Source organism: Acanthochromis polyacanthus, chromosome 3 (genome assembly GCF_021347895.1).
Source record: "Acanthochromis polyacanthus isolate Apoly-LR-REF ecotype Palm Island chromosome 3, KAUST_Apoly_ChrSc, whole genome shotgun sequence".
Classification (NCBI taxonomy): Eukaryota; Metazoa; Chordata; class Actinopteri; family Pomacentridae; genus Acanthochromis; species Acanthochromis polyacanthus.
Window position 1 is genome coordinate 38069746 of NC_067115.1, and position 24014 is coordinate 38093759.

The following is a 24014-nucleotide window of genomic DNA, read 5'->3' on the forward strand; positions in this document are numbered from 1 at the left end:
CGCTGGCATTGCTGGAAGATCACGTTAAGAATGGAGAGAGATTTTAGGGTTCACGGAGATATGCCCATGACGATCACTGGCTAATAAGCCGATTCAGATTCCCTAGAGCAGTTGGGCCATCTTAGACCGACCCACCCGCCGAAGCCATCCCGGTACAGACACAGGAACTGACGACTCGGGGGTTTCTGGCGACACTAGCTCCTTCCAGCGTTAAGTGGCCGACAGGTATGTGTTTTATATGAAGAATATATGCGGTTACATTTGTTGTCTAAATCCTATCTGGGTCTGATATACAGTTAAATGATGTCCTTTAGGTCTGGGATATCACAACCATCCCTCAGCGCAATAATGCCAGCTGTTTTGGATGACATAAACATGACCAGTCAATACATCAGGCTTCCTTACACTGTGGGTGAATAGGCCAACATTAAGCGGCAATTTGCAGCAATGTCTGGTTTCCCAAATGTAATCGGCGTAACTGACTGCACTCATGTTGCTGTAAGAGCTCCGAGTGAAAATGAATTTGTCTATGTGAACCGAAAAAAATGTACATTCAATCAGGGTACAAATTATTTGTACATCGGACATGATCATAACAAATTTATTGGCAGGGTGGCCTGGGTCAAAACATGATACATTCATTCTGACGCACAGCAGTGAAAAGACTGCAGGTCGGCGCTGCGTAAAATGCCGTAGATCAGCAGCTTATTTATATACAGATACCGTATTTTCACGACCATAAGGCGCACATAAAAGTCTTAGATTTTCTTCAAATTGTGCGGCGCGCCCTATGGTGCAGTGCGTCCTGTGTGTGTTGTTGTTGTAAGGCGGACGTAGACCAGGTGGTTTTTTCCACGCATCACCATCGCTGTTGATCTGTGACTCTATGCGTGCCCATCTCACAGCCGATGTGAAAAAACAAGTGAAGCAAATGAACTCTGAGCTTGCTGTCATTCCGGGAGGCCTGACAAAGGAACTCCAACCGCTGGACATCGGTGTGAACCGGCCGTTCAAAGTAAGGCTGCGAGCGGCGTGGGAGCGATGGATGACCGATGGAGACCACAGTTTCACTAAGAGTGGAAGGCAGCGCCGGGCGAGTTACGCCACAGTTTGCGAATGGATTGTAGATGCTCGGGCTAACGTGTCTGCTGGCACTGTTGTTCGAGCTTTCGCAAAAGCCGGCATCATTTCCGAGGCGCCGCACGGCACGGAAAGTGACTCTGACAGTGAAGAAAGTGAGCCTGGCATGTTTGATGGAGATTTAGCGCAGCTGTTCAATTCAGAAACAGAGGATGAGGACTTCCATGGGTTTGATTGATGACGATTACCGGTAAAAAAAAAATGTGAATACCAAACTCAGTTTTGCTCCCGCTCTATTTTTAAATACGCACACTTGTGTGCTTGTTTTATCTGTGTTTTACCATGCCCGCGCCTATTGATGATTAAAAAAATGTTAGTACTTTGTAATCAATACTTAAATAAAGCACAACCAAACTCAGTTTTGCTCCCGCTCTATTTTTAAATACGCACACTTGTATGCTTGTGTGTGTGTTGTTGTTGTAAGGCCGATGTAGTAGAGGACACCATGAGAACGTTAAAAGGGGAAGTGTGGGCGTGGATTGTATATAAAACCCTCGCCATATAATCAGGTGCGCCTTATGTGTGTGTTAAATACAGTAATGGCACACATAACTGAGACTGCGCCTTTTGGTACGGTGCGCCTTTTGGTCGTGAAAATACGGTACATTCATGAGTTACTTTGCATTGACCATTCATGGTAAAAATGTGGGTGTGTTGTGGGGCGGAATGTGAGGTGGATCCACCTGTGCAATCTTCCAGCTGGTGTGTGATTTATCAAGAAATTGCATGCAGCTGTGCTTACGCACAGTTTTATACATCAGGGGCGAAGGGCATACGCCCATTTTGGATTTTCAGCGTACGCAAACTTTTAGTATGGATCCTACGCAATGTTTTATAAATGAGGCCCATGGACTCCTTGGAGAGAAAGGTGTGAAAAATGAAAAAAAAAATCACTTTAATAGACTAGAATTTAATACACTGCTGAAAAACATCAGGAGACAGTCAAGGTCATGACAGAAACACACAGTTCTGACTTTGCAGTGAAAACCCACGTCACTGAATTCTTGGTACAGTAAAAGTCTGGCAATAAATAGAGATGTATCGTTTGCTAAATCCACTGTGAGTGTCAGAAGTAAAATAATAGATAATTATTGATGTATCTTCACAGATTTAATTATGATGGCTGATTGATGTTCAGCTAATTTAAACTGCTTCACACACTCGTAGGTATGTTTCACTGTAATGATGTCATACTTAATGCTATTGTTGTGCAAGCTGATCACAGTGTGATGATTGCCATGAACTATTATCAGAAAATAAAATTACTGTTTTAAAGTACAAGCACCACACATTGCGATTGCTGAATAAATGTACACGATTGTGTTCTACCGCTACATCTGTAATGCTAAATATCAACAGCCTGTTTTAAGCCAATTTTTAAAAAATGGTTGGTGTTGTTTTTCTGGAGTGGACAGTCTCATGGCTCCAGTTCCGCACTAATAAATGTGTTGCAGTAATGCTGCCCTACAAATGTCCCCAACATTTTCATTCTGCTGTACTATTCCTGCTGCTTGAGCTGCTTTGAGTTGTTTCTTCCTGTCTGTTTCCTACATGAAATCTACAACCTGCCTCTTGACATTATTCCCACAAGCCTCCTTTAGGTGTTTCTTGATATTGTTTGGCTCACTGTAAATAGCTTTGTGGCCACTGAGGGTATTCCGTCCTGTTTCATACATGCAATGGCTCTGCCTCTTGGAAAAATGCTACAGTTTTGAGCAGCTTCAAACCCGTTTCTTTATGATTGTTTTTGTCTTCTCGGAGGCAATTCCGTCAAAGCAGCTTTTTTTGTGACTGTGCTCTTCTTTTCCTCAAACACCGTCTTGCTGCCGACTCTGCAGTACATCATGTCACTAAAGTTGGCTGTTTGGAGCATAGGGCTGGTGTAAACAGCACTGTCCGGGCAAAGCTTCTGTCACATGGAAGCAACAGAACTATTTAGGCAATTTTTTATCTGCCTTGTCTTGTGACTCTCATGGGGTCCTTCAGGGTTCAGTTCAAAATACATTGCTCTTCTGCATTAGTTTGTCGCATCACTGAGTCATATTTTTAAGATTCTCATTTCCTTTCAGTGTTGTGTAGACAACAGCCAGTGGTGTGTCCTCCTAAAACCTGCTTTTTATGAACAGCCAAACTCTGTCCTTAACAATATTTATTCAGGCCTGTAACTTTTCTGTTTTTGTTTTTTCAGTTTTAGGAATGAATGAAAGTGATGTTTATTTATGTGTTATTTTGGATGATGCTGTAGAAAGCTGGACCTGAAAAATAACTCTCCACATTCAATTTAATAGCAGATTGAGAAATAATACTCAGCTGAGTAAATTATTAAAGTAAAACTTTAGTGGCCCCAGTGGATAAATTTGTCCTCTGTGTTTGACCCATCTTAACTATTATGTGCCGCTCCAACTCTGAACAGAAATAAGTTCAAACACTGAATCTTCGTCCTGCGAGGGAACCATGTTAACTACTCATCAGCTGTGTTGTCTGCAGTGAATATACAATTATATTAGCAAAATGTTAGTTTTAAAAAGGTAACATGCTCCACTTGCTTGGCAAAAATTGTCAAACATGCTTCTGCAGTCCTTTAATAAGCGGTTCGGTAAGTTCTAGCAGAGTTTTCAAAACATTTTGTCCACCCAGCGGGAGCTAACCGAAAGACTGACTACTACTGAGAGTCAGGCTGCAGACCACAAGCAACGTATCCATGTAGTGGAAACCTCAGCCGCTGAACTGCGGAAGGAGAATAAAATGCTGCGGGCCAGGCTTTCGGATCTTGAACGGAGATTCAGGCGCAAGAATATAAGAATTGTTGGCATCCCGGAGGGTGAGGAGAAAGGGAGGCCGACTGAGTTTGTGTCTAACTTGATCCCTAAGCTTCTGGGCGACAATAACTTCACCAAGCCGGTCGTTATTGACAGAGCGCACTGCGTCCAACAGTCCAAACCACCAGAAGGATCCAGACTCCGCATGATAATCGCACGGGTGAATCTAGCACAGGAGAAGGAAAAGATTCTCCGGCTCGGGAGACAGAGTTCAATGGGATATAAAGGTAACCAAATCCTAATCCTCCCCGACTATACTGCGGAAGTGATGGAGCAACGGTGGAGCTTCTGTGAGGTGCTGCAACTGTTGAGAGAGAGGGAGATCCAACACTCGCTGCGTTTCCCGGCCAGACTCCACATCCATTGCCAAGTGCAAGTAAAAACATTCATGAGGCTAAGACTTTTGTAAATCAAAAACTCTGAAAGCTCACTTTCCTAAACACAGATGAAGAGACTCTAATGTGTTCTGAGCAGATTTCTACCTTAGCGGTTTTGTTTTCAATACTAAACTTGCTTCTACTTTGTGTGCCAATGAGGGGCAGTTAGATGGAGGTGTTTTTTCTTTTTCTTGTCCAGCGATACCAGCTGTGGATGAGGGTAACTATGCCTCGTTTGGGGAAGCTTTGGGTGGGAGGTTTGTTGGTGTATTTGTTGACTGTTCACGTCATTGTTTTGTGTTCGAGGCTGGCTGCAAGACTGAATGTTAAGTTTGTATTTCACCCTAATGCAAAAGGTACCATCTATGAATAATACTCTGGACTTCAAGTCCCTGGTCTCTTGGAACGTGCTTGGTTTCGGTCATCCAGTTAAATGAAGCAAAGTTTTTTCACATTTGAAATCCGACATTTTTACAAGAAACCCATGTTAAAGCCACCCAGCTCAGGAAACTCAGGGCTAATTGGATCTCACAGGTTTATCAGTCACCATTCACATCAAAAGCACGAGGCGTCGCCATTCTCTTTCGGAAGACTGTGCTGTTTCAATTTCAGTCATCTACCACTGACCCAAATGGCAGATGTATAATTGTAACTGGGCATATCAGTTAATTTCCTGTTACACTAGTGATATATATGGGCCGAACACGGATGACCTAGCTTTTTTTTTTTAAAGGTGTTTGATCTGATCCCAGATGATGATTCAAGCCACATAGTGATCGTGGGTGATTGTAATCGCTACCTCCACCCATATTTGGATAGGCTGTCTTCGGCCCCCCTACCTAATCTTCTTGCTGTACAAACCATTAATAATTTGATGAAACCAAAGAAGGTGGTGGATAACTGGAGACTACAGCACCCATCTGATCAGGATTATTCTTTTTATTCTAATGTACTCAGATCACACACACAAATCGATTATTTTCTAGTGGACTCCAGATGAATTTCTAAAATTAACAACACTAAATATCACAACATAATATCTGACCACAGCCCAGTTACGGTGTGCCCCTTGTCACAACCCGGCTCAAAGGAAGGACAAAAGATGGAGATGACTCATGCCAAATTAAAGTTAAATTAAATTTATTAAAGGTCCCATATTATGCTATTTTTCAGTCATGTCATATAGGTCTCAGAAGCCCAAAAACATAGTATTTAAGTTTGTTCGCCCCAAAATCATCCTTTGTTCGGATTTTCAGCGGTCGAAAAAGTCACTCTCACCAGCCCTCCTCAGAACAGGCTGTTTCTGGGCATGCTTCCGGGTAGAGCTCTAGAGATAGTAAGAGTTGCGACACTCCCATAGGGTGCCGTTGTACGCTTTCTTTCGGTCTACTTCCGGGTTGTGGAGGCTTGTTTAGTTCCAAGCACCGCTTCGACAGTGATAGCCACCGTTCATTTGCACTGCAGGTTGTTGAATATATGTGGAGGTAAGTTGATGAAATGCCTACCTCTTTTGAATTGTCAACTGCCTATATTTTATCAGAGGCTCTTTATGATGCATATGCTGAGCTTTATTTGTATTTGCACAGCGTAATTATATATATTTTTTATCTTGGTAGACGACCGAATTTCTGCTACTTTTTTTAGCTCGACTCTGCTGTTAGCTGTGAAGTTATCTCCAGGGATATATTGACAGATTAATTGTTGATGAGTCGCTACCTCTTTTTAATTTTAACGTCTTTATATTATATCAGAAGCCCTTTGTGGTGCATACATTTATTTGTATTTGTGAATATTGGCAGATGACCGACTTTCAGGCATTGCCATGTGCTTGTTAGCTCTTCTTTGAAAGCTACCTAGCTACATCGCTACCTCTTTTTAATTGTCAAGACTACGTCCTTTATATGAGACCCTTTATAATGCATAAACTTATACCTGTAAGTATTTAACAAATATATTTATTAATATCTATTGTATCTATCTATCCACCAGTATCCCGAGAGCCCTCACTGAAGACACGAAGACCCTCATTGTTTCTCCCATTGTCAATAAAACATACTATTTCATTCATCAAAGCATAATGAGTTGTTATTCTTGAATATATATTTTGTGTATGTCTTAAAATGGTTATAGTGAGTCAACTCCTGCCTCATCAGAAGTGGCTGGACACTATCTGCTGAATGGACTGTTGTTACTCTGCTTTTCAATAACTCCCAGACTACGGGTAAGTGAATCAGAGAAATATAGACATTGTCTGGAAATACAATAATCCAGCTGGGCAAAAATTAACATCTTCAATCATCTTACATTTCTGTGTAAAAGTCAATTTTCCATGCTAACATGAATGTAAAACATTCCCTCCAAAACAACCAAAGTGTCTTTAATATGTCACCTTACAGTTCAAAATGTAAAACTGACATTTACATACATAATCCAATGAATTAATAATCAAACAAGTACTTGGAGGTGTGATTTTATTCCTTTTTTTTACCGTAAAATCGCTGCTCTCAGTCCCATAGAAGGAAATGACAGCGCTGCGTGTTTGGAACTATTCAGGCTTACATGAACCTCGTGACCGCCCCGCTGCGAGAGCATGAGTGTGACGTATATATAGAGCTAGACCGCTCACTGCTCGGCGGACAACAGCAGCGCCATGGTAAATCGGCGCTGACTTCCGGTAGTGGCAAGAAGCTGTGGCGCGCTATTTGATCCTGTGTAAATACACCAACTTCAAGGCCTGCTTGTCATCAGTGATGGGACAATATGTGTTATGTTATGGCTTTTACTGTTAGCAGACAATAAAATCTCTGTCCAAGGCACGTTTTCACGGCAATCACAGCGTTGTTTAGCCCTCACAGACAGAGACAGAGACCACCACACAATAATGAGTGCTGAATGCTGATGCAGTGATTGTGTCAATAACAAATGTTTCATACTTTCTGCAGCATTAGTGTTTTACTTACCTGGGCTCTAAAAAATATTCGAACCAATGCCAAATAAGAAAATTAGTGTTTTAAACAATTTTTCTCCAATTCAAATTATTCAGTTGGACTTTGAAAAGCAGCACATGCAGTAGAAAAAAATTCCAAATTATGTTTTATTGTAAAGAGGGATGGAAAATTCACAAGGATATCAACAGGGCAGAAAACGTGTGCATGTCGTCATCTACAAGCTAAGCTAATCAGCTTCAGAACCTGCTCACCTTCTCAAACAGATTTCTAGTTCATTAACACATAATTTCTGATGACAAAAATAGCCTTGTCATCCGTCACCAGGTCAGAGTGAGACCACAGGCACAGGGGGAATGGCGAGCCATGAGCTTGACAGCGAACTGGGGAACTCTCCAGAGGAGAGTCTGCTCAGCTGCAGTCACTGAAAAACCCTGCCAGTGCTGGTCTAGGGCCTCCTGGCCTGGTGTTCTCAACGTATTTCAAGCATTGTGACTTGATTCCAACACAGAAGTTTACTGTACCTTGGTAAATCACGAAACACAAAGTCACATACCGTGCTGGCGTTCCAATGTGAAATCCCCGTCTTGCCACTACCGGAAGTCAGCTCCTATTTACCGCCTCTCAGCGGCCAGTGAGCGGTCTTGCTCTATATGTACGTCATTGGTCGCAACTCTTACTATCTCTAGGGGTCTGCTTCCGGGTATGCAAATGAACGCATCTGTCCACGCCCACTCACCCTCCCCTCTCTGGGAGAGGACGCGGCTTACGCTGGTGGTACTATGTTGACTGTGAAGCCATGGCTCGTCTGGACGCAGTAGTTCAGCCATACCAGTTCGACACAGAGTCTGACCCAGAAGGAGAGGCTCCTGATGAAGTCCTGACTCTGCGGCTGCAGCAGGATGTTTCGGAATGGTTAGTCAACAATATCCTGTGTCTTAGATGGATTTGTAGTTTGTTCCCTCGTGTTATTGTTACAGCTACTACGTTGTTGCTAAAGCTAGCTTGACGCTAATGGTAACTTACTGTTTTACTTACCATCATATATCTTATCGTGACGTCTTTTGCGTTTTCAAGGCTGTGGACTGTGGCACTGTGCATATCCTTCATGAGCCACACTGTATTTCCAATATAAATAAGTATCCAAAGTGAATTATGATGAATCATGCTCGAGAATATAGACTTTGGGAAATGTTCACTTTCTGTTCTTTGGATAGGTGCTCCTGTGGAAACTGTGGCCCACAGAAGCTGAAAACATCTGTTGCTTCGAGATACCACAGGTAATGTCACAGCTACACATAAAATTTACCTGACTTACTTAGGTTACTGGCTACACTGACAGATTAGACTAACATTTACTGTTTGTTACTCACTGTAGATTACCAGACGCCTACAGGAGGTTGATGAAGAACTCACCTGTATGGTTGACCATCCTAGGTTGGAGCCAGTGTGCCTAAATATTTACTCTCTGCAAAACGCCTGCCAAATATACAGGGCTCACTATGGCCCTTTACAGCTGAGAGGAATACACCAGTAAGTTCTGATTTCTAAAGTGCCAGGGGCAGAATAATAAATATAATCAAATCCTGCTTCAGAATGTATGTTGTTGAAACTATAGTAACATATGACAATGTGTATTAATTAATATATTGCATTAGCTATGTTGTTATAGTATATTTTTAATAAGCGTTTTCTTAGTTATTCAGGTGACAAATTTCTGTGGAAAAAAATATTTATTTGCATAAAACAATCATGAAAAAACAGACAAATGGCAAAGATAAGGGTGCGATGCGCACCTATGACAACTGCATATGACTAAATGTGTCCATTGTTTGTAGTCGTTACAGGTATCTGGCCTATCGGAGTTTTGTGAGCTGGTGCTGGGGGTTCTTGGGACGCAGAATCCGTGTTGTGATTCCCCCTTGTGTGGTTCTTCGTATCTGCACACAGTTTCCTGATGTGCAAGAACACTATCTGGGATTCAGACTGGCCCTCGGTTAAACCTGGACACATAGCTGGCAATGACCTCCTCCTTCTCAGGCCGCTCATACTGCGCAGTTAGGTCCTCTGGAACAGGGATGGCCAACAGTGCATTCATGTATGTTGCAGGGTCCAGAAACACTTGGTCAAAGATGAGGTCGATCATGTCAGCAACGTACCCTGTTTAATTGAAAACATGTACAAAAGACCATTTGTTTATTATCTTTGCTGTTTTTTTTGTGTAATTATTATTATAATTATTATTATTATCTGGTCTGATATAACACCTGTCTGTCCTTGTACTTGCTTCTAATTTATTTATTTATTTGGGTTTTTTTACTGTTTTTTTTCCCCAAAATCTCCAACAATTAAAAAAAAATGTGTTAGAACATTAAAAGAATGTAATACTTATGAAATGTTGGCTCTATCTTGTGTGGTTTGGCCCTGCATTCTCCCTTCATGGCCTTTGGAAAGTGGACCTTGAAGAGAGGTACACCTTCCTGTGTTTTTGCTTGAGGCCGGTCAGCGTTTTCATTGTAATACATAGCAGCTAGGTACAGTCTGAAAATACAACAAAAACAAAGTTACAGATTTTTATAACAAAGACATGATGTGTATAGTGTACCAAAATTTCTAAATTACAAAAGTTTGATTTACCTGCACAGCATTCCAATAAATGGGAAAACCACATTCTTCGGGGCAAATCGAAGAATCACACTGTGAAATGCCTCTAATGATGAAGTCTGGTGGTGAGGGCTCAGTTTTGCAACATCCTTCAGTGTTCTTTTGTTGGTCAACACCTTCTCTAACTTATAGAAAGCAGGAGTTGCTAAAATCAGAAAAAAATGAGAAAAGCATTAATTTGTAAATAGTGTAGTACATTTTCAAGACATATTTGGAGATGAACTTATAACTTATAAGTTATTACACTACTATGTTAAATATAGGTGCCTTTCAAAAATATCTGTTTATCAAACTAGAATAATATTGAGAATAAATCCAATAACTTTTAGTCCTTTTATGAGTACAATACCTGCACGTAGCCATTTGTTCTTGTCACGTGTCTGGTGGATGTCATGCAGGCACTTGGGGTAAAGAGGGTCCTCATGTGTGTGGATGTCTTGCACGTGGTTCAGGATTGAGGTCCATTTTGCTATTCTCTCTGGTCCTGTAGTTGAGGTAGCTGCAGTCCAGTATATGCGGTTGTTGATGCTCCTCATCCACTTCTGGATGTTTTCACAGTCTTTCTGTTTGCTGATCTTGTCCATTTTCTTTGAAATACCTACAGTGAATCCAAGACACATCGCTTTCAGTAAACATAGCTCTCAATAGAATGATATTGTAAGTGCAGTATCTGATAAACAGTTTCAAAAGATGTGATACATATGACAGATGATTTCACAAGTTACTGTTCGGACACAAATTGTCTTTCATATTGCTCTGCTTCAATGTGCAACAGAAGTGTACGGAAGCCCTGAAAGGCAAGGTGAGAAAAAAACAACAAAAAAACAGGCAATGTTTGAGTTTATCTTGTACACATGCCACAGCCAGGTATCCTTTTGAGACCCTGTATTTGCAGGACGGTAAGTTTTGTAGCCTTGAATGGGGGTACAGCGACATATTCTGGGCAGTTTTCCTCAGATAAACAAGATAAACTCGAACATTGCCAGTTTTTTTTTCCTCCACCTTGCCTTTCAGGGCTTCTGTAGAAGTTTGCTGTGAACAGCGCACTTTTAGTAGCTACTACTATGCGGATGGATAACAATGTGGATTTATATAATAATAATAATAATGAAACATACCTTTTACCATGTGCCATACATTGTAGTAGTGGGTGATGTTTCTTTCCCTGAGGAACTTCTGAATTTGGGGATGACGGTCAGTAACAATGCAATCAATTGCAATCCACGTGCCTCCAGAAATTCCAGACTCCTCATCAGGCCCTCTTTCTCCATGTAGTAACTACCCCCAACCTCGTTACTCTGTAACCCCCCACACACAGAAGAAAAAAAAACATATTGTTAGAATGACTGTAATGGATATCTATTTTGTAATTTCACTGAGTAACCTTGTTAAAGATTTAATTCCAAGCACCCACCTGAACCAACTGGATGTCATTAACTGTGTTTGTGTTGAGGTCCATCATGGTGTAACTCCCAAACTTTGCAGTGTCCTGATAAAACTGTGTTTGAAACATCATATGAGTCATTATACATCAATACTTTTAGAATACATGGGGCAGCACAAAATCTCAAACACTTATATAAACAGTTCTGCTAAGAATTAGAAATACCTGGAGAGTCAGCCCTCATGTCACCACCAACTATCAATTTGTTCTCCTGAGTGAGCTGCTGGAGCATCATATCCTGTGATGTTTTCCAGTGGTGAATGACTGCAGGTTCAATGAGGATCTGGCATGGCGGCGAAATGTGGCATGCTGAAACAATTGTAGCTCCATTGCCTTGAAGACCTGTTTGCAAAGGAATTTTTTTTTTCATAATGCATGTAAATTGATCAGAATATCTAGACACATAATTAGAACTGAAGGAAATGCAGTTGCACATCCGTTACCCTTGCAATTTTCAAGAAAGATGCACCACTCAGGTACACAGCTGCAGATAGGTGGATGTTCTCTGCTGGCGTGTTTCCAGAGTAAAGGCTGGCTGTTCCAGTGTCTGTAGAACTGGCAATGAGGGCACTGCTGATCCACAGACAGGAATGTCCCCAGCTTCCTTGTTTTCACTTCACATCTTCGTGTGCAAACAGGACAGGCAGCAAATAACTCCATAATGGAACTCTCGTAGACGATGTATTTCTTTGTCCTGTGTGGGTGAGTTGATGACTCTTGTCTGTATATGTATATATATATATATATATATATATATAGGAAAAGACATTGAGTAATTAAACAGCCCAAACTCTCTTCAGTGTGTTATAAAGAAACACATTCATTCACACAAACAGACAGGCAGATGTGGATAACTTACGACAAAAATGTTGACTCTGTCAATGTGACGGAATCTGCAGGGTCATATGTAGAATCTTGTCCCTTTGACGCTGTCAATGAAGAGGTTCCCTGTAATGGGTCTTCTTTCAGCTCCTCTTCAATGTCCAGGCGACGTCTTTTTGAAGGTCTCTTTATTGGTGTTGATGAAAAAGACAAAGGGTCTACACTGGATGTCCCGACACCAAAATCCTAGCAGGACACAGTAGCTTGGACACCTGCAAAGAACAATATATTCTTAATAAAGAAAGTCTATGTAGACAACAAAAATAAATGTAAATGGACAAATGATTACAGACATCAAAACACTTTGTCCTGTTTGTACATACCTTCACTTCTAAAGTGGGACTGAAAAGTCCTCAAGGACAGCTGTGTGCCTGCAGTCCTTGTCAGCACTGGCTCAGTTTGGCATGCAGCATCTCTTGATGTTGACACCTCGGTGGATGTGCCTGATGTGCTGCCCTGTATACGTAAAACAAGCTATGCTGTCAATAGCGTCACGTATTCTCCCGCTATATATTAATAACGAGAATACGCTGAAAAACACGGGACTTATCTGTTCTGAATACACAAGTCACCTGTCTGAAATGCCCCTCTCTCGTCTACAATACACATGTCTCAGACAGAACGTCTTTCCAAACACTGGCTTTCTTTGCCTTGAGGAGTGATTGAGCCCCGACGGAAAACGGCGGTGCTGTGTCAGGTTCGTGGACCTGACATGGAAAGACGCCGGTCGCTGTTCAAGATTAACTGGTGTTCCAATCAACTGGTGATAGCAGGGTTTCTGAGACAGATGTTTCGTAGGCGTGGCTTCATTAACAGTACGAGCAGCAATCATAGGACGAGTTACAGCACAGACTATAGACACATTTGGCTCTGGATCATCCACTTCTTGTGGGTCTGTAGTACAGATTCTCTTGAACCAGGTTCAGTTACCTCATTCGGATGAGGAAGTGAAACACCAGAATCTGAAGTTTGTATGGACATCGATGTTTGTACCCTGTCTGGTCTCACATCTGCCCACACACTAGCCCCTGCCAGGTCATTCCCCAAAATAATATCTACTCCCTCCACTGGCAGTGCCAGATGAACTGCAATCTCCATGTCTCCCTGTATCAAACCACAAGACAGAAATATTTTATGAACAGGCACAAAAATGGTTTGTAGACTCATCCCTCTAACCAGAACACAGCTCCTTGTGTCTGAATCACCAGAGAAAGGCAGAATTGCTGCCCTCGCAAAGGTACGCAATGCTCCTGAGTCCCTCAAGATTCTGGCTGGAACTTTCACATTATCACCGATTAATGGTACAAAGCCTTTAGACATAAATGAAGCATAACCTGAGTCAACTTCTGAGGTGTCTATTTGTTTAATATGCATCTGAAATGCAGCCACTAGCCCTGCCTCCCCGCCTCGTGAACAATGAGATTGGGAACAGAGGTGGCCAAACCAGCTGACTTCACCTGAGATGTTTTATTTTTCCCTTTTAACAGAGGACATTCCTTTTTCCAGTGACTCTCCTGACAGCAGTAGTTACGCACATTTGGACCACTTTTACCCTTACCATGCTGTTGCAACTTTGCAGATAAAGAATCTGCTATCTGGGATTGGTCCCTCTGGTGCCGCTCACCAAAAATGCGCTTGTGTGTTAACACATATTCGTCTGCCAGCACAGCAGCCTTATGTGGACAAGTGATTTTGTGTTCATTAATATATGTTGCAATATAATCTTGCACAGACTGCATAAACTGTTCTAGAACAACTAGATCACCCAACTTATCAAATGTTGTCACACCAGATGAAGAGCACTGTCAATTAAAATGTGAAATCAAATCCCGTGCAACTTCCACATGGGCTTGTCTACCAGTCTTCCGCCAGCCCCGGAAACGTTGATGATATGCTTCAGGAACTAACTCATATGCCTTCAAGACAGCTGCTTTTACAGTATTGTTGTCATGGCGCCTCCCTCTCCTGCTCTGCTATGGGGATCAAGGGGAAGACGTAATTGTACGTAATTGTACGCCTCATCAGTTTTTAGAAACTGATGAGGTGTACAATTACATCAATGACCTCTACACGCTGTTGGACATGTGGAGGAATGCCACCGGGCAGGCAACCAGGGACGCAGTGGTGTGGGAGGGTCGCAGAAAGGCTGCGGAGAGGCCATATTTCATTCCACGCATTCCCTGCAGCCTTCTGGAGTTCCTGAATGCCCCCCTGACCAACCTGCCCGGTCTACCTAGACACTCCCCTGACAGTCCACCCGATCCTGGTTCCCTGCTAGCTAAGGAGTCGGCCGCCAGAAAATCTGGTCGCTGACAGCGTGGTTCCAGAATCAGAATCAGAATCAGAATCACTATTCAGACATCGTAACTCCCTAACTCCTGCCCCGGAGCAGCCCTGTGCCATCTCACCTGCAGTGCTGGAGGGGCCCCGTGCCACCTCGCCTGTAGTGTTGGAGAGGCCATGTGCTGTCTCAGTTTCCGAGCAGGCCGACGCCACCACAGCTTCCGAGCGGGTCGACGCCGCCTCATTCCCGGCTGAGGAGAGGCCCCGTGCTGCCTCCCTCTCTCCTGTCCCTGTGAGGGCCAAAGCCCCCTCCTCTGTCCGAATGGGGGCCATTGCCCCTTTTTCAGCCTGTCTGAGGGCCATCGCCCCGTCTCTAGTCCAAGTGGGGGCCACCACCCCGTTTTCTGCTCCTGTGGGGCCCATCGCCCCGTCTTCTGCCCCTGTGGGTCCCATCGCCCCGTCTTCTGCTCCTGTGGGGCCCATCGCGGCACTGAGAGCAGCCTCGGCAGTCGCGGAGAAATTAATGGCCGCTATATCACGTCTTGGGGGACCCGAAGCCGTCGCCTCTGTCCATGTGGCACCATCTCGGGTTTGGAGGGGCTCAGGGCTGCCTATTTAATCTACGGGGACTCTATGGCTACCTCTACGGATCCCGGGGTACTCGGAGCCGTCACCTCACTCCTGGAGGCAGTGAATACTGCCACAGCTGTTCTGGAGGGGCTCGATGCCCCCTCACCCCTAGCCGAGAAGCAGCCTTGTGCCACCTCACTCCCTTCTGTGTTCGTGGGGCCCATCACCCCGTCTTCAGTTCCTGTGGGGACCATCACCCCGTCTCCTGTCCTTGTGGGGACCATCACCCCATCTCCTGTCCTTGTGGGGGCCAACCCCCCGTCTCCTGTCTTTGTAGGGGCCGTCACCCCATCTCCTGTCCCTGTGGACCCTGCAGTGTTGAGGCTCCCAGCCTCCCCTGCAGCTCTGAAGGAGCTAAAAGCTCTCCCTGCAGCTCTGAAGGAGCTAAAAGCTCCCCTTGCAGCATTGAGGAAGCTAAGGGCTTCCCCTGCAGCCTTGAGGAAGCTAAGGGCTTCCCTGCAGCCTTGAGGAAGCAAAGGGCTTCCCTGCAGCCTTGAGGAAGCAAAGGGCTTCCCTGCAGCCTTGAGGAAGCAAAGGGCTTCCCTTGCAGTCTTGAGGAAGCAAAGGGCTTCCCTTGCAGCCTTGAGGAAGCAAAAGGCTTCTCTTGCAGCCTTGAGGAAGCAAAGGGCTTCTCTTGCAGCCTTGAGGAAGCAAAGGGCTTCCCTTGCAGCCTTGAGGAAGCAAAGGGCTTCCCTTGCAGCCTTGAGGAAGCAAAGGGCTTGCCTTGCAGCCTCGAGGAAGCAAAGGGCTTGCCTTGCAGCCTCGAGGAAGCAAAGGGCTTCCCTTGCAGCCTTGAGGAAGCAAAGGGCTTTCCCTGCAGCCTTGAAGAGGGTTCCCACTTCTCCTGCATCCTTGAAGAGGCGAGATGCCTCCCCTGAGTCCTTGAAGAGGTGAGATGCCTCCCCTGAGTCCTTGAAGAGGCAGTCCTTAAAGAGGCGAGATGCCTCCCCTGAGTCCTTGAAGAGGCGTGATGCCTCCCCTGAGTCCTTGAAGAGGCGTGATGCCTTCTCGACAGCCTTGAGGAGGCTACACACCTCCCCTGAATCCTTGAAGAGGCAGTATGCCTCCCCCGAGTCCTTGAAGAGGCAGTATGCCTTTCCCCAATCTTTGAGGAGGCAAAATGCCTTCCCCGAGGAGGCTCTCCGCCTCCTTGGCAGCCTCAAAGGAGCATAACGCCTCCTCGGCAGCATTGAGGAGACGAAATGCCTCCCCTGAGTCCTTAAAGAGGCGAAATGTCTCCTCTGCAGCTTTAAGGAGGCGAAACGCTTCCTGTGCAGCTTTGATGAGGTGAAATGCCTTCCTTGTGTCTTTGACGAGGCATAGCGCTTCCCCCCGAGCCCTGAAAAGGCATTACGCCTCTCCTGACTCTTGAAAAGGCGTGGCACCTCCCCGGCAGCCTTGAAGGGGCATAGCTCTTCCTTTGTAGCCTTGAGTAGGAGTAGCGTCTCCCTCCGAGCCCAGAAGAGGCTTAGCGCCTCCCCACCAGCTCTGAAAAGGACTAACGCCACCCCAACACCAAGTGGCGCCCCTGCAGTGGCCTCCCCAATTAGTTTCCCTGCAGTAGTGGTCTCCTTAGCTTCTTGTCCAGTCCACCCCCCTGAAAGGTCCCCAGTTCTTAGTTTAGCTCAGTCCCCAGTTTTTTGTTTTGTTCAATGCCAAGTCCAGTCCTGTCCTCAGTCCTTCCCTCCGAGAGGTCCCCAGTCCCGCATCCAGCTCAGTCTTTAGTTTCACCCCCGGAAGGGTCCCGAGTCCCAAATCTAGTCCTGTCCCCCAAGGGGTCCCCTGTCCCATATCTAGCTCAGTCCCCAGTCCTGCTCGCGGAGAGGTCCCCAATCCTAAGTCCAGTCCTGTCCCCAGTCCTGCCCTCCGAAGAGTCCTCAGTCCCAGATCCAGCTCTACCCCCCGTGGGGTCCCTAGTTCCAAGCCCAGTCCTGTCCCCCGTCCAGCCCTCCGAGGGGTCCCCTGTTCCGGTTTCAGTTGCACCCCCAGAGGGGTCCCCAGTCCTGACTCCAGTTTCACCCCCGGAGGGGTCCCCAGTCCTGGCGCCAGTTGCGCCCCCGGAGGGGTCCCCAATCCTGGCTCCAGTCGCGCCCCCGGAGGGGTCCCAAATCCTGGCTCCAGTCGTGCCCCAGGAGGGGTCCCTGGATCCAGCTCTGCCCCCGGAGGGGTCCCCGGCTCCAGCTCAGCCCCAGGAGGGGCCTCCGGCTCCAGCTCTGCCCCCAGAGGGGCCCCTGGCTCCAGCTCAGCCCCCGGAGGGGCCACCGGCTCCCTTGTTACTCCTGGAGGGGTCCCCGGCTCCGACTCCAGTTCTGTCCTTGGAGGGACCCTACCGCCGCCAGCACCCAGTCCAGCTCCTGGAGGATTCACGTCGGATCAGCTGCCGGTTTCCAGTCCGGCCTCTGGAGGTTCTCCGTCTGTCCAACTGCCGGTTCCCAGTCCGGCCCCCGGAGGGTCCCCGTCAGTCCAACTGCCGGTTCCCAGCCCGGCCTCCGGAGGATTCTCATCAGGCCAGCTGCCGGTTCCCAGCCCAGCCTCCGGAGGATTGTTGTCGGGACAGCTGCCAGTTCCCGACCCGGCCTCCAGAGGGTCCTCGCTGGGCCAGCTGCCGATTCCCAGTCCGGCCGCCTGAGGATCTCCGTCCGCCCGGCTATCAGTTCCCTGTCCAGCCCCGGTCTGTCCAGCCCCCGGGCCATCCTCCGGAGCGGTTTCTTCCGCCTGTCCAGCCCCGGCCTGTCCAGCCCTTGGACCGTCCTCTGGAGTTGTCCCTCGGGCCGCCCCCCACCTCAGTCCCTCCTGCCGAATCCTTGCCGGTTCTTACGACGCCCCGCCAGGAGGCGCACCTTGGTGGGGAGGTGCTGTCATGGCGTCTCCCTCTCCTGCTCTACTCTGGCTAATCAGAAGCAGCTGTGGAGGAACACAGCTGGGCGCAATATGCAATCAGCGCAGCATAAAAGCCTGGCTCTCCTCATGGCTCACCGTTGGATCATTCCTTCATGCTTCACGCCGTACTCTGCCACATGGATACTGCTCTCTGCCATACGCACACTGTTCCCCGGACAAACTGGATTACCCCGCCTGCTCGTCGCCTCCTCTCCGCTCTGCATCCGTCCTCCGTCTGCTCTCTGTCTGCCTGTTCCTACGTCCTCGCCACAATCTCACCACTGGCTCCCTCAACTCTGCACATTCCCCCGACACTCCATGAGTTACCTCCTTTTCTCCTCTTAGTTTAGTTTTATCGCAGCCCTAGATCGTTTAGTTTCCCTGCTCTGTTTATTTCCCGTGCCTCCTGTTTTATTTTTCCCTGTTATTATTATTAAACCTTGTGTAAATCATCTACCTGTCTGTCTGCCTGCTGCTTGGGTTCTCCCACCTAGTTCATAACAATTGTAATCTTTGCAGTCTTCAGAGGACAGAGTGGAATATACCTCTTGTGCCATACCTGTAAAGACACATTGCAACATTAAAGTTCACTGCTCATCAGGCCAGCTCCTTGAATCTGCTACATGCTCAAACGTGGGGAAAAAAAATCTTCACCTCTTTCTCATTAAACTTTGGTAGCAATCTCAGATTACAGTATTTGCAATATCAAGATGTGAACCACTGATCTCCCCATTGAGAACAGCTGCCTACATTTTACCATCCTTAATCATTGTTAGCTTTTGCATTTCCAAATCCAATTTCATTTGCTCTGTTTTGTATTTGATCCTTTCCAATTCCTTTTCATGCTCCAGTTTCAATAACAGCAGTTCTTTCTGTTCTTCAAACGTTAAAGTGTGAGTAGTACTTGCCCCACTCTTACCTTCCGTATCAGTGAGAATTCCACCCTCTTGCAGGCTGGCCATTATGATATGTTTCAGGTTTTCCTTTGTGCGTCTGAGATCAACTTCAATAGAGTAATGCTGAGCAATCCTCACCAGCTGTTCCTTGGTGCATTGTTCCAGCAGCTCTTCTATGGGAGACTGAATAAACTCATCAACAATAGCAGTCTTCCCCACCAACCAAAGTTAACACTTTACCAAAACCAAATCAAACTGTTGTACAAATCACTGCCTTTTGCAAGTGGCCAAACAAAACCAGCATTTCTTCTTGCTAACTACCTAGCCAAACAAATTAACTAACTCATCCCTCGTCTTCGTACAGGTACTTGTGGCGGGTACTTACTCCTCGGGGCGGCATGGCTCAGTGGGTAGAGTGGCCGTCTTGCAACCGAAGGGTTGCCGGTTCGATCCTCGCCCCGTCGTGTTCGAGGTGTCCCTGAGCAAGACACCTAACCCCGGATTGCTCCTGATGGGGTCGTAGTTAGCGCCTTGCATGGCAGCTTCCGCCATCAGTGTGTGAATGTGTGTGTGAATGGGTGAATGTGATGTATCATGTAAAGCGCTTTGGGTACCTTGCAGGTATAGTAAAGCGCTATATAAATACAGACCATTTACCACTTATTCACTTAAACTCAGTGGCCAAGGAGAGCAACTGCATAATACAGCGACACCCCAAAAACCATGAATGTGATCCCGAGTCAATGGCTCCAACCACTGTCTCTGTCACATTAAGAACCTTTTTGCAACAGATTCTCTATTAGAACCTGCTGCTACACCTGACAGAGGAGAACACCAGTCAAAGTAGCACAAACCCCCAAACAATTCAGAACTATGTGCTCATCACAAAAAAAAAAAAAACTATTCAAAATTCAATCAATTAATTTAAAGTTGTTCAGACGAGCCCCCATTTTGTCACAACCTGGCTCAAAGGTAGGACAAAAGATGGAGATGACTCATGGCAAATTAAAGTTAAATTAAATTTATTAAAGAAACTGAGTTACATGTGCAGTCAGTTTATCAGTAGAGTGTGCGGTGAATGGATGTGTGACCATGTATAAGAGAGAACAAAATAGCTCAAACAAACCAGCCAAACCAGACGATAGGGAATCCAAGAGGAAAAGAGGATGAGCGCGATTGCCAGCTAAAACACCAGTATATATATATATATGAGCAGTCCACCCATGTGTCAGCCATCATCGCCAATGAACCACTCTCCCAGGTCCGAGCAACCAGCTAAACAGGAACAGATCCTGAGGCCTAGGAGCTGTCACATCTCCTAGACAAGCCTATAGCTGGCATTTTAATCCCTATCTTCTTGAAGATCTGGCTTTTAAAATACACATTACTATGCACATATCACATTTCCTTGAGACCGATGACAATGGGGAGGTGAATGACACAATACTGTGGGAAACTCTCAAAGTGTACATAAGAGGGCAAATCTTTTCTTATGAAGCAACACTGAAAAAGACTAAGCAACGCAGACTGGAAGAGATTGAAAAAGAGCTACACACTGCTGAACAGGTCTACAGAAATTCATTACTTCAATCAGACTATAACACAATTCTTAAAGTATGAGTACAATACTATTCTGGGAGAACAAATAGGCAACTTACTATTAAAACTTAAAAGGAAGCACTTTGAGCTTGGTGACAAGCCACAGAAGTTACTGACAAGTCAGTTAAAAGAACAACAAGCAAAACAAGCAATTTATAAAATAAAATCTAAATCTGAAAAGATGCTTACAGACTTAAAGGACATTAATGAATGTTTCAAAGAATTTTACTCGGAAATTTACACTTCAAAATCAACAGCTACACAGGAAGATTTCAATCAATTTTTTTGATTGACTCCACTTTCCAAAATTGGACACTGAGTCTGGACTCAGACTTCTCACTTTCTGAATTACAGGATGCTATCAGAGACTTCCCCACAGGCAAAGCGGCGGGAGCCGGATGGATTTAGACCAGAGTTCTACAAAGCCTTTCATGGGGTTCTTGCACCCTCTCTGTTGAGAATGATTCGAGATATGTTTGGAAACGGGTAGCTTCCACCCTCTCTCAATGAAGCAAATATTTGTGTTTTACTAAAAAAGGAAGGGGGATGAAACAGACCCGGGTAGCTACCGGCCTATTGCCCTACTAAATTATGATATGAAAATAATTACAAAAGTTCTAGCAAAATGGCTCTGTAAAAATGTAGCAAGTATTATTCATCTGGACCAAACAGGATTTATTCCGGGCAGGTACTCCTTCTGCAATGTCCGTAAAATCCTTAATATCATGTATGCAGATTATGGCAAAAACAATATAGCAACTATATTGTCCTTAGATGCTCAAAAGGCATTTGATATGATAGAGTGGACTTATCTGTTTGCGACACTTAACAAATTTGGATTTGGCAACATTTTCGTAGAGTGGGTCAAAATATTATATAGCAACCCAAAATCTTCCATTCTAACAAATGGGGACAGATCTGGGCCCTCATTTATAAACCTTGCTTACACACAAAACAGGGCTAGAAAGTTACGTACACCACTTCCAACGCAAAAGTTGTGATTTATAAAAATAAAATTGGCATGAGAATATGCGCACTGGTGTGCCAACATTGATGCTTGCTTACGGATATTTTGGAGACAGAGGAAACGGCAGTGCCAGATGGTGAGGTGGTGAATTGAAGCCAGATTGATCTCAAATCTTTATTGTCATCACATATTAGACTTGTAGAGCCAGATAATCATAAACCCCCATTGTTATAGATGTTCCTATAGTGCGCCATTTGGCCCACGACTGTATTAGCAGAACTATGTTCATATATCAAACTTCCATCTTCAAATGATATAGACCAGTGGATAGCACTGATTGATTACTAATCTGGACAAGGCATGTGACAATCAGTCCAATTGCTGACCAAGCAGATAAATAGTGGGTGACAGCCGTGCGTAATGTGGTACAATGGATGTGCTGGCATTGCTGGCAGATCACATAAATGGTAGGATAAGAATGGAGAGAGTTTTTAGGGACCACAGAGATTTCCTGGCCTATGTGCTCTTGGATCGATGTGCTGAACTGGGTCCTGTCTTAGACTGACCCACCCGCCGAAACCACACCATCCCAGTACAGACACAGGTGCTGACTACTCTGGGGTTTCTGGTGACCTGCTCCTTCCAGCGGGAATTGGCCGACAGGTATGTGTTTTATATGAAGAATATATGAGGTTACATTTGTTGTCTAAATCCCCTTTGTGTCTGATATACAGTTAAATGATGTCCTTTAGGTCTGGGATATCACAACCATCCCTCAGCGCAATAGTGCCAGCTGTTTTGGATGACATTATAAACATGACCAGTCAATACATCAGGCTTCCTTACACTGTGGGTGAACAGGCCAACATTAAACGGCAATTTGCATCAATGTCCAGTTTCCCAAATGTAATCGGCGTAACTGACTGCACTCATCTTGCTGTAAGGGCTCCGAGTGAAAATGAATTTCTCAATGTGAACCGTGTACAAATTATTTGTACATCGGGCATGATCATAACAAATTTAGTGGCACGGTGGCCTGGGTCAACGCATGACTCATTCATCCTGATGCACAGCAGTGAAGGGAAAAGACTGTAACCCGGTGCTGCACGGGATGGCTGGCTTCTGGGTAAGTAGCTACATGTAGCGGTTCTACCCATTAAAGCTGAGTATTTATTTACTCTTCTGTTGTACCTTGCAGGTGACAGTGGCTACCCCGTCAGACACTGGCTTCTCACTCCTTTCACTAACCCGCAGAGGACTGTTTTAATGTGGCACACTCGCGTGCACACTCGATTGTGTGTGTGCCATGACTGAGCGTAAAATATTGTGGATCAGCAGCTTATTTATATGCAAATACATTTATTAGTTACTTTGCATTGACCATTCATGGTAAAATGTGGGTGTGTCGTGGACGGGATGTGAGGTCGATCCACAGGGCGGGATGTGAGGTCCATTCACTCTGCAATGGGGTGTCCACCACTGGGACCCATTGTCCCCCCTGCTGTTCATTATAGCACTGGAGCCCTTGGCTATTGGTATAGAGGACATCCATACATTAAAGGTATTAGGCAGCATAGAGATCCGTGTGACTGTATGCGGACGTTCTCCTTGTCTGTTTAGCTGACCCGGTGGTCTCAATTCCCATACTACTAGAATATATAAATTCCTTCGGGAGCATCTCTGGCTATACCATAAACTGGAGAAAGAGTGAGTTCATGCCTTTAACTAATCAACTCACCGGTGACTTCCTGACAAAACTGCCTTTCAAAGTGGTGAAGGAGTGTTTCACCTAACCAGGATTTAAACTGACAAAAAACCCTAGACATCTCTTCAAATTTAATTTTTACAGAATCTATAGAAAAGCTCAAAACAAATATTGAGTCTTGGAGAATATTGCCCATATCTATGATTGGCCAGGTAAATGCAATCAAAATGGTGAGCCTACCCAGGTTTCTATATTTTTTTCTGAACCTGCCTAATTCATCTTTTTTTTTTTTTTTAAGAAGCTTGACTCTATCGTATTGCCCTTTGTGTGGGGTTACAAATCACACAGGATATCTAAAGCTCATCTTCAAAAACCTTCTAAAAAGGGTGGTCTGGGGCTGCCTGTCTTTAAACACTACTATTGGACAGCCAACTGCAGAGCTCTTACATACTGGAAGTGTGGAAGCGTGAAAGCTGAGGAGAGCCCTTTGTGGCCACAGTTGGAAGCTTCTGTGGTTGGAATGTCCTCACTTCCTGCTTTTTTGCTTATTGACTGCGCCCCAGTAGCCAAATTAATTCAAAAAATTTCATCATGGAAAAACTCCTTGCGAATCTTAAATCATATAAGAGTGGCTTGCCGGGTTCCCAGTGTCTCCGTACATGCGCCCATATGTCAAACTCATTCATTCCCGCCGGCCCAGTTGGACGGGGTGTTTGCGGTCTGGAGAGGGAGGGGAATCAGAACATTTTCAGATCTGTACATTAACAGCGAATTGGCATCATT

General features: G+C 45.2%; 1 protein-coding gene and 2 long non-coding RNA genes across 3 annotated transcripts in view; 2 read left to right on the forward strand and 1 right to left on the reverse strand.

Annotated features, from left to right (window-relative positions):
• Positions 1-24014, forward strand: part of LOC110956276 (glutamate receptor ionotropic, NMDA 2A-like) — a 241761-nt gene that overhangs the window by 88861 nt on the left and 128886 nt on the right. The gene's annotated exons all lie outside the window — the stretch shown is intronic.
• Positions 8032-9262, forward strand: LOC127533191 (uncharacterized). The gene is made up of 4 exons (XR_007940968.1): positions 8032-8196; positions 8499-8561; positions 8660-8814; positions 9120-9262. It is a non-coding gene; the product is annotated as an uncharacterized LOC127533191 (long non-coding RNA).
• On the reverse strand, positions 9296-12920 carry LOC127533196 (uncharacterized). The gene is made up of 9 exons (XR_007940976.1): positions 12595-12920; positions 12249-12483; positions 11555-12110; positions 11360-11443; positions 11064-11243; positions 10295-10543; positions 9919-10090; positions 9670-9822; positions 9296-9441 (listed from the first exon to the last, which is right to left on the reverse strand). It is a non-coding gene; the product is annotated as an uncharacterized LOC127533196 (long non-coding RNA).